Here is an 18,773-nt window from a genome sequence, read left to right on the forward strand (position 1 = left end):
GAATTTTTCTAAAATTTGAAAGAATTTTATGAGAAAAAAGCTCATATAATTGATTAAAAGTACAGATAATTGCCATACTGCATAATAATAAAATTTATATATATATATATATATATATATATATATATATATATATATATATATATATATATATATATATATATATATATATATATATATATAATTTTTTTTTTTTTTTTTTTTTTTTTTTTAAACATAATTTTGGTTAATAAAACCAAAATATGCGGTATTTAAACCATTCATTATTTATTTGGCAATTCATATGATTAATTCATATAATTCATATTCAGTTCATCTGATTAATGTTTACCGGAAATTCAGTATTTCAAAATTATCGTTCTTTCTTTATACATGTAGTAAAAAACACAAAACTCTTATTTAAATTTAATCGAATAAATGGTTTTTGTATCATGTTCCAGAGTATTCTGGTAAAATAATCGAATTTTACCATGTTTACCAAATTTTATCACGCATTACCATATTTCAATGTTGATTTTGCCAAAATCATTACCAAAGCGCAGCGGTAAAAATTACCGGACTAATTATAAATTTTACTACATTCTGTTAGTTTTTACCATATTTTTTCTTAATGTTAACTCCTATTCGTATAAATAAAAATTAACATTATTTTTAAGTATAGAACTAGTGAATGGATGATACAGTTTAACTGCTTTCTAAACAAAACTTTGAGTGGACGAATCAGTCAAATGGTATATTAATGAATCAGTAAATATAGGAATCACAAATTTTGCTTGTTAGTGAACAGGGGATGACATATTAGAAAATCAATGAATGGACGAAATGATTTGTAAATAAGTATGAAAAAAAATTATAAACCTATAATTTGTGGAACGTCAACAGACGATTAGAATTAATCATTTTAACTCTAACACTTCCTCGGGCACTAATTATATGGCACATCCAAACTGGATTCTCTAGCCCTGATGGTATGAAAAGTAATATTTAATAAACAAAAATCTAATCATTTAAAAGAATTTTACTGATTATCTGATGCTATTATTTTCGATTGTAATTTCTATTTATTTATTTTTGTGCGTTGTTAAATTCATTCTACTTTCAAACGTAAATTATGTTCCTGGAATATATTCTTACGAATTGATTGATATTTCAATCACTAATTATAATTACACTAATTATATGACACATCTAAACTGGATTCTCTAATCATAAAGGCATGAAAAGAAAGATTTAATAAATAAAAGTCCCTTTATTTAAAAAAATTTTACTGATTATTCGATGCTATTATTTTCGATTGTAATTTCCTATTTATTTATTTTTGTGCGTTGTTAAATTCATTTTACTTTCAAACGTAAATTATGTACCTGGAATATATTCTTATGAATTGATTGGTATTTCAATCATTAATTATATGACACATCTAAACTGGATTCTCTAATCATGAAGGCATGAAAAGAAAGATTTAATAAATAAAAATCCTATTATTTAAAAAAATCTTACTGATTATTCGATGCTATTATTTTCGATTGTAATTTTCTATTATTTTTTATTTTTGTGCGTTGTTAAATTCATATTACTTTCAATGGTAAATTATATAAGTACAGTCTCATGAATTGATTGGTATTTCAGTTATTTTTATCATGATAGCCTTGTAAAAACGTGTTTTCTAAAGTCTCATTTTATATATGTATACGATTTATCAAATAAAATACAGACTTACACAAAAACACAAAAAAGAGGCATTACTATTTCTTCTCACGTTCAGCATATATTTTTCCTTATATGGTCCTCATGGAAATGTCGTAATGTATAATGATAACAATTCTAACCAGTTTTGGAATTTCCTGAAGATTTACTCTTGAAGTAAGTATAAATTTCAGATAAGATACAAAATATAAGCTAACGATGTTTTTATCTATTTTTTTAATATTTTCTACGCAGTCAAATTCTTAGCAGCATTTATAAAAGAATTATTTAGAATTATATAATGATTAGTGGTTAATTAATGGTATGTTACATATTAACAGTCTCTGAAAAGAAGATTTAGCATCCAAATAAGTAGAACTTATAACTGTAATTTGAAAAAAAGTTTTTGCAAACTGCAGTTTTTTGTTAACTTTGGATTCAGCAACTTCAGGATAGAAATGTAATTTATAAAAGTGTAATTAAAGTGATAACAGTATATGTTAAATCCATTTTACCGTAAAATCTAGTTATCTTAAAATCCATTTTTATCGTAAAACCCACCTTTATCTACCGTAAAATGCTATACCGCATTTATCACAGTAATATTTTTAAAATACTGTGATTTAGTGACTGTAATTGTTACTTTATATAAAAATTACGATGTATCAGGCTTTTTAGTTCCGTAAAATTTTACGGAAAAAACACGATTCAACAGTAATAAGTGCCATTACTTTTAATCTTAATTTCATCCGGAATTTCTTCAGTGTACCTCGCAACAACTTTAAGTATTACCCAAAATAAAAATCACTTATTATTTTTCATAATGCGCTTTATTTTTATCATATTTTATGATTTAATTAATGTTTTAAAATTGTAAAAAGTATAAGAATAACTAATTATACAGACAAATTTCGCAACACATCTAATAGACTTAGCGAAATACTAAAATATCCCAGACACCATACAAACCGACGTCAGTTAAGCAATACTAACTTACTTAATGTTGAAAAATGATGAAAAGTTGAAAATTAATGAAACGTATTGATGTAGACTTTCTATTAACCTTGACATTGACTGCTAAGTAAACAGCGTTGTTGAAATAGTCTGTTATTTTACAAGTAGGTTCTAATAATACGACTTAGTTCCTCCTAAATAGTTTTTCGTATTAAATCATCTTGCCTATTATGAAATACTATTGTTTTTAATAACATTTTCTAATTAAATGCGAAAATTAGCTAGAACTTAATTTAAGAAATTCGATAAATTATGCAGTAGTGTTTAATTTAAAATTAACACTAAGTGTTTTGAACTTAATTTTATACTGATTATCATTCCGTAACTAAATTTAAACGGCACAATCGAATTATTCATAAAATTATTTTCTTTTCTTTTCTTTGTATTAGAGGGAGAGGGGGATTTAATTTAGAAATCAAATTTAAACAAGATAGATAGTTTAAATTACATTATAGCGTTTATATATAGTTTAATATTAGAATAAATATCTTTTTTCAAAGTTTTCAGAGTAAAGTTTATCTTCCACTAAATATTGAAAACATGCCATCTCAAAGACAAAAATTTAAAATTTATGGAATTTGCAAAAGAATTTTTCATCGAAATTATACAACTGATTTGAATGTATGTAATAATTCATCATAATCAGAAAATCTTTATTAAATCAAATTTTCTACTATTTTGGGTAAAAAAAATTTAACTGTTGTTAAAAAAAAAAAAAATTAAAAACATTCTGCAAAATCTCTCGTAATAAAAAGACAAATAAACTTGCAATTAATTCAGAAACAAGCATGCAGAAAATAAAATACTGTTTTTAGTGTACGCAATTCAAATTATTTAATTTAAATTTAAAAATAAAATAATCAATAAGATATTATAATTCCATGCTTTTTAAAAATTTATTAAATTAAGTAAGTATCATTAGCAACTATTATCACAACTAGGAAGATGCTTAATTTTAAAAGATTACAATACTTACCATACTTTTTAAATTTACAATTTATACCATACAAATTTATACAATACTTTTTAAATTTGTAATTTTATGAAAAAAATGTTTGGTTTGAAACTGAATAAACAAAATTGATGTAATTTTCAAAGCACAGTACCAAATTTTTAATGCCTACATTACGTATGTCACGATATACGTATATTACGAAGTCCGCATCAATTTAATAAAAAATACTTCCCACTGTCTATTTTTACCTTAAAATTTTACGGAACAGAACATTTATATAGCGCCGTTTCGGTAATAATAGTAATATTTACTGCTAAGATCATTCTAATTAAAGAAATATTAGTATAAAAATTACGGTAAAAAATTTTACGTTAAAAATGGATTTTACGGATGCTGCATCCAATTGTCAGTACTTTTTACCGTAATTTGATCTGGAATTTTTTACTAGGTATTATATCAAGAAACGAAATAATTTTTTGATCTCGGTACTTTTTTACTAAGTAGATTAAATTTGTTTTATTTATTTATTTATTTATTTGTTAACTTATTCAATTTTTTAAAGTTAAAAAAAGTTGTTGTATCAGGAATCATTTTATACTATAAGTATAGAATTTTTAAACAAAATATTCAACGTTGATCATATAAAATTGAAGTAACAACCACATTAAACTTGCTAATCTCATATTTTAGGTCACTATTTTCGAAACAATTCCAGCGGAAAAAAAATTCTTAAGTAGTTGGAATAATGTATAGGGTAATAGAAGAGAGGGGGGCGCTTGTGGGGGCCTATAAATAATGTATTGGTCACGCTGGCTGGATCGTGAGTTTCCTGACCCAAGAGGGTATTGACATTTTTAACTGACTTTCCGTTGCCTCGATACAAAATACAAGGTTTCTTGCGTGTTTTTCTCAACGCACAAATTACTGATTTTTTGCATTGATTCTGTTCCCACTGAACTCTACTAATGGATTGGAAACTGAAAAAACTGAGTGAACTTTGAAGAAATTCAAGTAAGATGCATAACTTTCTCTTGCAACTTTTCAATTATCCGAAGTAATAGAGTTCATATCTGCATTGGAAAATTTAAATATTCTGTTTTAAAAGGTATGAACATTTAATATTTTTTTATCTATAAAATCTGAAAATTTAGTTTTTTTTAAAAAAAATATATTATGCATTATAAAAAATATATTAAATATATTTAAATTTAGTTTTGGTAAGAGCATGTAAAAAATGCTACAAATATTATATGATTATATGATTTCATTAATTTTCATTATTTTGCAAGCTTTGAAAGCTCTCTTCCGATTTCTTGCGATTTGCACTCTGAGAAAAAAGTCTAGTCAAAACTACCAGAATACATTGAAATTTACAATATTTCTAGCTCTATGACTATCTCTATGGCTTCAAAAGGCTCTGTAATTTTTATTGAAGCACTTCGGTAAAGATTTTGATAAAATTAACTATAAAATATAGATTAATATGTGATTATGTGATAAAATTTGGTAGTTTTATCATGATACCTTAGAGCAGAGTTTCTTAAACTGTGGATCTCTACCCCAATAGGGGTCATGGAACCTGCAGCAGGAGTTGCTAAACTTTTAGCAATTTTGATATTTCTTTAAATTATTTTAATCATTTTGCAATCACCGAATATTTTAACACAATGTATCTGAAAATAGAAAAAGATAAGACAATGCAGACAAAGAAAAAATTAAAATATTTTTATTATTGTATTATATCTTTAAGTTTTACTTATTTAAATTTTTCACTTTATGTCTCTGCTCTATGTCTTAAAATGACCTAACCTAAACTGTCGAAATGGTAAATGATCTAAGACTGCATAGTATCAAGAAATAGTTCAAGCAAAAAACTGACAGTTCACTGACTCAGGTGTCGGATTTGCGCAATGTTTATGGGGTACCATAAACTTTTTGTAAACTTTTTATGGGTTCCTACACCAAAAAGTTTAAGAATCCCTGACATAGAACATTGCATAAAAACCATTTATTCGGTTACATTTAATTTTCAGTATTGTGTTTTTTATCGAACCAGAATTTCCTGTAAACTGTTGCCATATGAAATACCATGTGAGTGTTTTAAATGCTATATATTTTGGTTTTATTTACTAGAATTATGTTTTTGGTTTTTTAACAGAAATGTCATTACAATACAGTAATTTTACTGGAATGTTTTTCTACGTGAAATATTTTATTTTTCTTACACTAATAACGGAAAAAAATCTTCTTTTAATCGAAGTGGAGAAACCATGGTGGTGACACGAAACTAAGTAAATAGTAATGGAAAGATATATAAATCAATAGAAATTAAAATTTAATACTAAAAACAAACCTAACAGCAAGTATGCAAAAAGTGCGATTTGCGAAGAGTATTCGCATGGAAAAAGATTTGTAAAACGAGGTTCTAATGTGGTTGGTGATGTATTTGGTACCAAAAATACTATCTTGAAATCTTTAGGCCCTCAATAATAACTCAGATATCAAAATATTAAAAAATTTAAAATCATGGAATTTAATGTAACCAATCTTTTAATATTTTTTTGCTAAATTCCACTAACTGGAGACATTGTGTTCACTTAATTAAAAATAAAATTAATATCGAAATGGAAGAAAATTGCTAAAAACTAATTGATAATTTAGAAAAAAAAGCTTCTACTTTCATGACAGTTTTCTCTCAGTATCAATTAATATACAAAATAGTTTGATTAGAACTGTAATTTTATTTTGTACCTCTGAGCCTGACTAATTCATAAGAATTATAGGCACTGATATTTTTTTATTTATTTAAGTATTTGAAATATTCATATTTAAATATGAGTTGATGAATTGATAAGTTGATGTTTCAAAAACAATTGATTACTTTCTTTAGATGAATCATTCAATAGTGGCTAATGTATAGAATATTCCTAATTTTTATAAGTTTCATTAAAACAGAAATATTGGAAACCGATAAATAAGAAAATCAAAAATCAATGAGTAGAAAATCGATTAATTAATGAATATGGGAATTAATTAGTCAGTGCATCAAAGAATCTGCGAATCTATGACTTGATGAATCAAAAATTTATAAATCAATTTGTTGATGAATCAACTAATGGGCAAATCAATGAGTTTATGAATAAATGATTTGTCAAATCAATAGATCGAAGAAACAATGTACGGGCGAAATGATTAATTAGTGAATCAGTAAATCAACTTAATAACGAACATGATAATCAATGAATGAGCGAATAAATTTATCAGAGATTCGATAAATCAACTTATTAATAAATTGAAGAATCAATAGGATTAAGTAAATGTCATTGAATTAGCTAATTGATTTTATAATAATATTGCGAATCTATGAATTATAGAATCAGTCAATCAACGACTCAATGACGCCGCAAATTAATAAGTAGGTGGTTCAGCAAATCTTAAGGTCAACACACTCAATAATTTAGAGTACTAATAAATCAATGATTCAATAAATAAATGAATCAATGACCCAGAAAATGAATGAGTTAACAAATCAATGAATCAATAAATGAAAGAATTAACAAATAATAAAATCAATGAATAAGCGAACGACTGAATTAGCAAACCAACATATGGATAAATTGATGAGTCAGCAAATCAATATACAGAGAATTCATGATTCGTTAATTTATTTATTTACAATGCCATCTAAATTATTAAGTGAGAAAAAAAACTTTAAGGCTACACAGTACCCTAAAATTCGCAAAAATATGCAAAAAAATATTTTTGCATTTTTGGGTGGCTAATGTGGTTGGGAAGCAAGTTGAAAAATTTTGCATCTGAGATCTAATTAGTTTTAGAGATATTAGGATTTTTCCGAGTTGTGTCAGACTCACAATTTGACAAGCGAGGGGGCGTGGTTAGTTTCGTTTTCTTTTAAATCTAATTTTAAAACTTTTTTTTTCAAAAAAAGACTTACTTTATTTCGATGATTATTAATTTTCACTTTCTCCAAAAGTTATCAAATTTCACTTTCACTTCTAGAAGCATTGTTGTTTATTTATGTTCGGTGTTTGATGGATGCGTTCTAAAGTTGTGTTTTTACTAAATTTTTATTTATAAAAAGTCTTTTTTAAGACTAATATTTTTTAATTTATAAATACATTCGTAACAGAATATTTGTTATACTTGATTGACTGAATATTTATATAATTATGAATATTTATATAATTATGAATATTTATATAATAATAAATATACTATTTCTTTAATCCTATTGCTTTGTTTGTCTAAACCAATGTTACGTGTATTTTAGCCGATACAGGTTACATATAAATTTTAAATGTGAAAAAATATAATACTATTAATATTCAAGTAAATTAGTGTTTTTGGACCAACAATAAGTTTGTTTATAATATATTAAGAAAGTAGGACTGTACAAGCATTTTTAGTTTTGGTTTTATGGTTCTCTTTACTTTAAATGTCATTTTCTCAGACTTTCTTTTTTGTTGATACCACTGTTTTCGATTCCCTAAGGCTTTTTTCCCTTTAAAGATAAAGCCTTGAAATTTTTTGTAGAAACTTTTATGTATATACAGACCAAAAGTTAGTATGGATTTCAGTGTGAGATGTATACATTTTTTTTAATAAAAATTTGAAGTTGGAGTTTTTAGAATTTTCGGGTTTTCCACGTGTTTAGTAACGATAAAAATAATTAAGATTCAACTAAGTATCAGAGCATCAAATCCATACTAACTTTTGTTCCTAATAATCTAAGATATTTATATTATTTAAAATAACTGAAAAATTTTGAAAATTAAAAAAGTTATAAAAATTTAAAAAAATCTTGAATTTTTTAAAAAATTTTAAATTTTTTAAATTGTGGTTTGTCGATTTCCCTTTTCTTTTTGAAAATCAGTTTAATAATATAATACAAATGAAAATCTATTATTACTTTTAATATTACTGGCCTTAAAAATTTTTTTTAAAAAAGGGTACCGTGTAGCCTTAAAATGAATTTGTAGAGATGTTATTACTTAAATTTACTAAAAAAATCCTCTAAATTACTAAGTTTCCGTTATATTATAATATGACAAATAATGTGTCAGCAATAATATTTTAAGCAGATATTCGGTTAACTGTTCTATCATACTAAAATCAATCTGTCGAACATTTATTATTATTTCGTTCAATGCATAGTTTTGTTCAACAATTCTCTGTTTTAACGGAACCAAACAGTAAAAAAAATAAGGAAAGAAAAAAATAAAACAAGTACCACCTGCCACCTGAGATTTACCTTTCATTCTAATTGCAGGGCAACCAGGTGTTTCCCGTTTTGTCACATGGTAGGAGTGTATCCCCGGCACCGAGTAGGTCTACGAAAACAGATATCCCTACGCCAGTCCTATCTTTTCTTTGTTTTTTCTACCCATACGTCATGACGTAATGGGGGGAAATGAGAAATAATGATGCAGGATTTAGTTCACTAGGAAAAATACCATAGCAAGCTCAGAAATGGATAACATTTCAGGCTGTAATCGTTTTCATTCATTAGAAATTTAAATTGACTTTTTGTTGAGTGCAATTGTTGTTTTAATTTAAATTTATTTTAGGGGCCATTTAAATATTACGTGAGCACTAACAAGGAAGAATTTATTTGCTTATTTTTGCTAGCAAGGAATGAGGGCATGAGCAGCGCTTGCTTAAGACATTAAAATTCTCTTTATTTAACAAAAATAACAAAATGAATTACGAGACTAACAAAAGAAGATTACGAGAATAAAATTTCATATCTGGAATAAAAATTGACTTCGAGTAAAAAAAATTGAAAAAAATTTCCTCGAAAAATTTGAAAGGTTAGGAGTCATTTATAAGAGCAAAGCATATAATATTTCTAAAGATAATTTTACAGAATAGAATATATAGAATAGATTTCATTATTCATTATTAGAATTTTTAGAATAGATTGCATTATTCATAATATTCCTGAAGTATATTTTATTCAAAATTTAATAAAATAAATTGGAACTTAAATTTCGTTCCATGAGAAGTCATTACATTTTTTACATAGTTATTTGAATTTAACCCTAAAATTATATTACTACTGTAAAAATTCAAAGCGAAGTCCAATTAGGAGGGGTATAGCTACTCTTTTACGTTTAAATAGGAATGGGTTTTGCTATTAGTATTTATTATTATTTTAGTGTTGCCTGCAAGGAGAGAAGGAGTCGAAAATTGCCAAAAATATGAACTCGTAATATTTGAACGCTCCATAATAATCATTTTTAAATAATGCATGTTTTATTTATATAATAATGTTGTCATGTCAATCAAATTTTGACATATTATCCCACATAGTTACACTAACGCATCTTTTTTGTTTATTTTAACTAGTTTTGAATTAAGGCAATTTCTTATGTGAAGCTATATAAAAATAATTAAATCAGTCTTTTTTTAAGCTTTATTACTGTTTGTAAACAATCGAGTTGGAACTAAAATTAAGCACTTTTGTTGAATGTTTTGTTCACAAAATTTACACATTTTCTTACAGTATTTATTATATTTTTTTATATATATTCTTATTCATAATAGCAATTTCAAATAAATTTATTCTTTATATTTGCGTATCTAGTTTTTGAGCTTGGAAATTAGTTTTAAGATTAACAATAGAGATTTCTTTATTGAAATGCAGTAAATAATAATTAATCAAACAATTTTTCAATTATTATTATTTTTTTTTTTATTATTATTTTCTCTCTTTATTATTTTCTTTTTTAATTATTTTTTAATCTTTATTATTATTTTCTTCTATTTAAAATGAACAAACAAATTTTTAGAAGTTTGTAGTTTGCTTTAAAATTATAGATCTTTATTTATAAGTATATTTTTATTCTTTGAACTTTACACTTCATGCAAAGGGCAAAGTTAAATGTACCCCTTCATTCATTGCATTAATGCAATAAATATATTTAAGATATTTTATATTTCATATTAATATTTTTGTTTAAGTTTATTAACTGTTCATCCGGAAAAGTTATTGTGTTTTGTGAAATGCAAAAACTCAAAACCCAATAAATTACTAATTTTTAGACTTACGTAATTTTTTGTTATAACTACGCTATATTGTACTAATGTAATATAACTTAGATATTGAATAAGCATATTACTTTACTCTCTGATCTGTTTTTCTAATAATCAGTTTTAATGAATAAAAATTTTATTTAATGAACAAAATATTTGTTCATATAATAAACTTATTAACAATTAGTAAGTCTTAAAAGAAAAAACTATTTTATTGCTAAATAACATGGAACTTTCTATGAAAAATGCTAATAACAAAATTACTAAATCTTAAAACTTTTACAGCTATGATATTGTCGCGGCGTTTATAAGTAGTCTGTGTTTATTCACATGAATTATATCGTGAGGTTGGTATTTATTAATGCTATTATTTTGTTGTATAAACAAATCTTATGCTTACTTAAGTATTGCGTTCATTTAATTTTCAATCTTGTAACTAACACTCAGAAAAATTCAGAAGAATTTAAATTTTAAAAAAAAGTATTATTCATAACTTTATATCCATTTAAATGCATGAATTTTCTATTTCATATGATCACCACCTTTGTACAACCGATCCATTTTAGAATTGTGAATAACAATGTTCACTTTTGACACCTGGTAGTTTTGAAACCAACCCAGACGACAAAGTAATTTCCGGATCAAACACTACGACAAACCGACTAAGTCGATTAAACTCAGAACTTTTTGAGTCAAACTGACTTGCTTGTATTTGCAATAAATGGAAAGTTTAGGAGTACATCTCATGGATAGCTGTCTGAATTGTTCTTTGTCTGAATTGAGGTTGGTGCGAGTCAATATATATATATATATATATATATATATATATATATATATATATATATATATATATATATATATATATATATATATATATATATATATATATATATATGGTTGGTTCTAATGCCACTTGCCACACGGGCAAGCCTGCTTGGTGAAACCGAGCAAATTTAAGGCAAAGTGTGCGATTCTTGTTTTTCAGTGGCGCCATCTATGGCCAAGAATTCGATTTCGCCACACCATACGTCACACCTGTTTATAAGGCGGACCCATTCATACATCCATTCATTCATCCACATATCGTAATTTTGACCTGAATCAGAGAATGATCGATTTCCAATCCAGTACCCCCCGAGGTATTGATTTGTTATGGGAACATGGAGGACTTTGCGACTCGACAGAATTATATATATATATATATATATATATATATATATATATATATATATATATATATATATATATATATATATATGTCCTATTCATATGAAAGTTATTTTCAAACATTTTATAAACTATTCTAAAATAGAAATCTAGTAAAATCCGCCAAATATGTATATATCATTTTTAAAAAAAAGCCGAAAATCTTTCAAACATTACTTTAAAATATTTTAAGCTCTACTCTAATATAAAAATATTAATTTATTTCTCTAAATTTAAATTATTTAAATGTGATAAAATAAATTGAAATTTCTATATTCAAGAAGTAAAAGCTTTTATTGTTTATTTTCTTTTTTACTTCTTTGTCCATTAAGTGCAATGACAAAAGTTGCGCTGCAAATCCAAGAAAAATATTCTAGAAAATCTCCCTTCCCGAAAGCCGTCAACTGTAAACATCTTTAAAAACACATAAATCTTTATAGGGATAACAAAACAAACAGAGCGCATCTGGCGTTTCATCCTATAAAAAGAAGATGAACCGTACCCAAGAAAGTCTTTTCTAAACACATCACACGTTTTGCAGTTTTAATATATGTAAATATTACTCCACTTCTTCTTATTCATGAAACATTCGTTGAAAAAATTCTATTTTGGCGACAGATGGTTATAAGAAAAGACTTTATTGCGATATAATTAATTATTCAGTATCCTTCTTTAATAAAAGGTGACTGTGAAAGAAAACACTATCTCGCCAAAAGATGTCTCTGAAAGTGATTAAAAAGACTACTGCTTCATTAGTTAATACAATATAAGATGGTTTCGGTTTCATGTTTCTAGAAATAAGGAGGTTGTTTGTTGGTTTTGTTTTTATTTTATCCAATTAAATTTAATATCGTGTTTTCTTTTTCATGTGCTTTAAAGGATCAACTTTTCTTTCATCATGGGCGGGTAATTAGTATTAGAGCGTGATATGAAAGCACTTTGTTGCATATTAATTAGCGACTAGTTTTTCAGAGAATGGTGTTGTGTTTACATTTTTAGATGAAACATGTTTCTCAAAATTCACTTTCGCTTCTGGATTTAATAATTCGCGATGAAGTTTTAGTTTTTGAAAAAAAGGAAATGCTTGTAGCACATCTGATTTTCTTTCTTGAAAATAATTATTTAGTGGTGTATTGAATGTCTTCTTATTTCATAAATAAAGTTTATTAGATGTATTAAATGGAGCTGTTAAAAATGCAGATATTGTGTAAGTTAAAAAACTAATATTTTTTAACATCGCAGAATTAATTTTTAAGATCCATCATGTTTTGAAGTTAAAAGTAACGTAACAGCTTTTAGTTTTTATAAAATTACTTGAAAAGCGACATTATTATTAATTTAATATTATGTATTTGAAATTTGAAATATATATATTTGAAATTTGCACCTTATTAAATTACTGTATAAATTACCGGCACTCCAAAGGCCGTTACTTTTTTACTGTAAAATCCATTTTTACTATAAAATTTTAAGTTATTGTGAATCTTATATGCCGTAATTTTTACAGCAGTATTTACTTAAAATCGCTGCAAAATTAAATGAACACTACTGTAAAAATAACGGTAAAATGGATTTTACGGATGCATTCAAAGTACTGCTACTTTTTACCGTAAATTGATCCTGAATTTTTTACAGTGTAGACCTCTGGATATATCGAATGTTCATGATGAGCAGTATATCGTAAAAATACGATATTTTTAAACAAAGCTATAACGAAGCTTTTAAAAGTATTTCCACAATGAGTCATGAATATCTTGTCTTTTAAATATCAAATGTACTGTAAATTTCGCCTACGCCATCTTTATCATCCGCGATAAATATATAATACGATAATGCCCCGACGTTTAACAACAACGGTAATTATTGAACGTGATAATAGTTGATAACGATAATTGTCGATTAAGAGGCGATATTATGAGGAGTGTTGACACATCTTATTTGTGTAACAAAAATATTGACCAAAGTAAAAATATGTTAAATAAGTAAAATTAGGGGGGGGGGAGACTCGATATACCTTCAAATATCGGTGATTCCCGAAGATATATAGCGATATTAAATTTATGATATTACCCAATACTACTTAATATACTCTACAATAAACTCTGTTATATTAATGTAAGTTTTATTTTAGTCATTTACTAAATTAAATGAATTTCACTGATTTTCTAACAATTAAATACTTATTAAAGTTTTATTCATGCGATAATTTAATTTTTATAACTGTGTACAATTATGCTATCTAAAATAATAAACTCACTTTTTAATATCGCTCTGAAAAATTTAAGTATCGTTTATTAACGTTTCGTTAATTCATAATACTTTTATTTATAAATTTTTTTATAACTTGTAAAATATTCAACAGTATTGAGCGTAGAATTACAATTTTATGCATTAAAATAATTTTAATTCAAAGCAAAACGAAGATATTTAGAATATCATATACAAAATATTATTCAAATTCTTCAAATAGATATTATTTAATCCTTTGAAAGATAAAAATTATATTTTGTTAACTATATATACACATATTGTATAAATTATATATTTTTAATACAAAATATATATATAAAATATAAACTTCTTTGTCAGAACTGCAAAATTTGAACAATTTCGGATTTCCAAATAGAGTTTACATTTTTAAATTTATAGGTCTTTTATTGTCAGATAATTTACTTTTTCATAGTGTATAATTTAAACTACAAAAAATTAGTAAACATCAAAAAATAAAAAAAGCAAAAAAGAGGAAGAAAAAAATAATTGAATTCTGATAATACAAATAAAGCTTATTTAAAGACTGACGCTTTTTGAATTGGCTCATATTAAAAAATCAATGATTGTTTAGAAATTCACAAACCTATCAGAAATTATCAGTTTAAATTATCTAGCTATACATAATATTAAAGTTTTAATTTTTAGAAAAAAATCTAAACGAGCTAAACTATTTTGTAACACAATTTTATCTTTCGAAATCTTATGATGGGTGTTACGTAATATATTTTGGGAACAAGATTAATAAAAACAGGAAAAGGAAAAAAAATTTCGTATAATCCCAGATGTATATTTTTCTTATCTCCCTGAATTGCCCACAGACAGATAGCCTTGATGTATGCTTCACTACACACTGAGTGTAATTGCTGGGAAACACAATTTACAGATTCATTCGAAGTAATATTAAGAAATCACAATTTTTTACTTAATTATTTTTATTTTATTTTATTTTTATTCTATTATATTTTATTTTATTTTATTTTATTTTATTTTATTTTATTTTATTTTATTTTATTTTATTTTATTTTATTTTATTTTATTTTATTTTTACTTTATTTTTATTTTATTTTTATTTTTTTAATCGCTAATTGATTTATGATCATAGATTTCAAGAAAAGATTTATTTTTCATAGAACTCCATTTAAAAAAGAAAGTTAAATGTTTCATTTGTTCTTTTTTCTCGACATTTCTTTTTTTTTTTTTTTTTGTATTTTGATCTTATTGAAAATGTTCGATGGTAATGTCATGCCATGCCAATCAAGAAGGGGACGTTAATCTGCTATCCGAGAATTAAAGTAATGCGTATGCACGAAAATTTTTTTAAAAAAATTAGTACAACTCAATGAAAAAAGTTCATAAATATAAATTTTAATTATTTTATATTATAGACTGCCGAACGGCCTGTGTAGGGGGCAGGGAACAGTCCTTGCATCAGAAAGGTTCTGAGTTCAAATCCCGGGCAAGGCATGGATGTTCTTTCCTTCCCTGTACTATCTGTCCTCACTGACGTTGGCCCACCTAATATGGTGCCCCTGAAAGACAGGTCAACAAAATCGCCCTGTAAATTCCTGAATTGACGGATATTAACACAGGTGGGCATTGGGAAAAAAAAATATTGTAGACTTATTTGTTGTCAGAAACCAAATTTCATACATGATCGTTTTTCAAACAGACTGTATTTCTATATAACATGTATAACATATATATATATATATATATATATATATATATATATATATATATATATATATATATATATATATATATATATATATTCTATACGACATAAAAACATAATGACCGTTGTTGACGATGCATTTTTATTGGCCGGAAAATCACATGATAAGATCCAGTTTTTCCCACATTAATTTCCATATTTTTTAATTGTTGTCAGCCTAAAATTAATATAAAAAAGTTGTTTTCTTATAAAATACTTTAGATACATAGTTTATAGGTATTAACCTGTAATAGTCATTTTTCCTATTTTACTCTTTTATTATTACATTTTTGATTTTGATTGTTATCTAAATTAAAAGTTAAAAACTGAAGGAGTTGTTTCCTTATTGATATTACCTTAATATTCTATATTTTACCATAAACTTATTTAAATAGGTGTCTAAACTTATCAACTGTCTTATAATAATTAATTTTTGGTTCAAATTAAACTATACTATAAATTTCAGTTAAAAATACTCATTAGATGTTAAAGAACTTAACGATCAGCTTCATACACTATGTGATGTTATGTACAAATTGCATTTAATATATCAGCCTATTTGCTGAGCAAAAATTTTAAATTACGGTTGTGAACTTAGATAAAAATTTGAACTAACAATATTCCTTTGATTTTAAATGTTGTTTTAAAAAATAATTTCTAAGAAAAATTATTTATGTTCACTAATAGATAAACTACTGTTGTGAACTTACAAAATTTGAACTAGCAATATTCCTTTGATTTTAAGTGTTGTTTGAAATAATTAATAAGCAAAAAAAAATAATTACTAAGCAAAACTATTTATGTTCACTAATAGATAAACTACGGTTGTGAACTTACAAAATTTGAACCGACAATATTGCTTTGATTTTAAGTGTTGTTTGAAATAATTACTAAGCAAAAAAAAATAATTACTAAGCAAAACTATACATGTTCACTAATAGATAAACTACGGTTGTGAACTTACAAAATTTGAACCGACAATATTCCTTTGATTTTAAGTGTTGTTTGAAATAATTACTAAGCAAAAAAAAATAATTACTAAGCAAAACTATACATGTTCACTAATAGATAAACTACGCTTGTGAACTTACAAAATTTGAACTAACTATATTCCTTTGATTTTAAGTGTTGTTTGAAAAAATAATTACTAAGCAAAACTATTTATGTTCACTAATAGATAAACTACGGTTGTGAACTTACAAAATTTGAACTGACAATATTCCTTTGATTTTAAGTGTTGCTTGAAATAATTACTAAGCAAAAAAAAAATAATTACTAAGCAAAACTATTCATGTTCACTAATAGATAAACTACGCTTGTGAACTTACAAAATTTGAACTAACAATATTCCTTTGATTTTAAGTGTTGTTTGAAAAAATAATTACTAAGCAAAATTATTTATGTTCACTAATAGATAAACTACGCTTGTGAACTTACAAAATTTGAACTAACAATATTCCTTTGATTTTAAGTGTTGTTTGAAAAAATAATTACTAAGCAAAATTATTTATGTTCACTAATAAATAAACAACGGTGGTGAACTTACAAAATTTGAACTAACAATATTCCTTTGATTTTAAGTGTTGTTTGAAAAAATAATTACTAAGCAAAATTATTTATGTTCACTAATAAATAAACAACGGTGGTGAACTTACAAAATTTGAACTAACAATATTCCTTTGATTTTAAATGTTGTTTACAAAAATATTTACCAAGCAAAATTATTTATGTTCACTAATGGATCTCAACGGAGTCATAAGGTAATATGAGATCTTTCATACTATTTGCCAATCAAATTCGACTCGAAATAAGCATTTAATTTAAAGAAATGAATATTGGACCTGGGAAGGGGGTCGCAAGGGAAAATCAATACAATTTTTTATAATTCATATATTTTAGGTAATTAATTTGAACTTTCGTGGAAAAACTGTTTTATGCTCAGAAACAAGAATTATGACATAGAAATCATCGAAGTTGGTGTGTGCTGAAGCGAAACGAGAACTGAGCCTTGTAGTTATGCACAAAAATCTATAAACAAAAGAATAGTTTTCTTTCCTATTCCTATACGTTGTTTTTCTCCAGAACAGAAAAAAAAAACTTTTTTTTGTTACCAAGGATTTTTATTTAATTCAAATACTAAAAGATTCTATTAAGAGATAGTATTAAACGAAGTGTTTTATATTTTGAATCTTGCATTATAAGTAGATTAAAATATTTTAGATATGCATTACTAAGAATCCTTTTTCAAGTATAGTACATATTTCAGTTTGAATAAATATAAAATGGAAATTATGCTTAAACAGAAGAAATATATTACTCTTTATTGCTTTTAATGATTACTATTTGTCATTGTTTCTTAAAAAAATGTGGGCCGACGAGGAGCTGACCGATATCGATGAAGCGTGGGAGGGCCTAAGGAGTGAAGATTCCTCTTCTACTATTCGTTGATTTAATGGCGCCTGCGCCATCTTCTTCGGCTTCCTCTTGTTTTCTAAATGATCAACCGTATCCGAATTTTCATTGGATGAGAATAAAATCCACAGATATCAACCTTTGTGGAGAAAATATTCTTATCTTTCTATTCCAACTGTCAGTTGGACGTGTGTTTGTAAAATACGCTGCGCAAAAATGGAATTCATGAGCTATGATGGAATTTAGAATAATTCTGTTGGTGAGTAATCACCCGTTTCTGATAAACGATAAAAAATGTTATGTCAAACGTCATTCTTTTTCTTGATATACCAAAACAAAAATGGTATAATTCTTTTAATTTATAATATTAAAGTCAATTATTGCTGTTAATTCACCTGGTTTTTTTAACGTTCTCCTCAAAAAATATTTTCTTTCTTTTTTTTTATTATTAATTTCTTT

General features: G+C 25.5%; 1 protein-coding gene across 2 annotated transcripts in view; it reads left to right on the top strand.

Moving 5' to 3' along the window:
• Positions 1 to 18,773, top strand: part of LOC107445148 (solute carrier organic anion transporter family member 4A1) — a 68,833-nt gene that overhangs the window by 7,027 nt on the left and 43,033 nt on the right. Inside the window, exon 1 of one of the 2 annotated variants that reach the window (XM_043049955.3) lies at positions 18,429 to 18,573. The exons of the other annotated variant lie outside the window; for it this stretch is intronic. The gene's annotated coding sequence lies outside the window, so the exon portion shown is untranslated. Of the gene's footprint in view, positions 1 to 18,428; positions 18,574 to 18,773 lie in introns of those variants that run through there. 2 annotated transcript variants of the gene reach the window in all.

This window comes from Parasteatoda tepidariorum, chromosome 5, assembly GCF_982258835.1.
Source record: "Parasteatoda tepidariorum strain Cologne lab strain chromosome 5, Ptep-v5.0, whole genome shotgun sequence".
NCBI classification, from domain to species: Eukaryota; Metazoa; Arthropoda; class Arachnida; order Araneae; family Theridiidae; genus Parasteatoda; species Parasteatoda tepidariorum.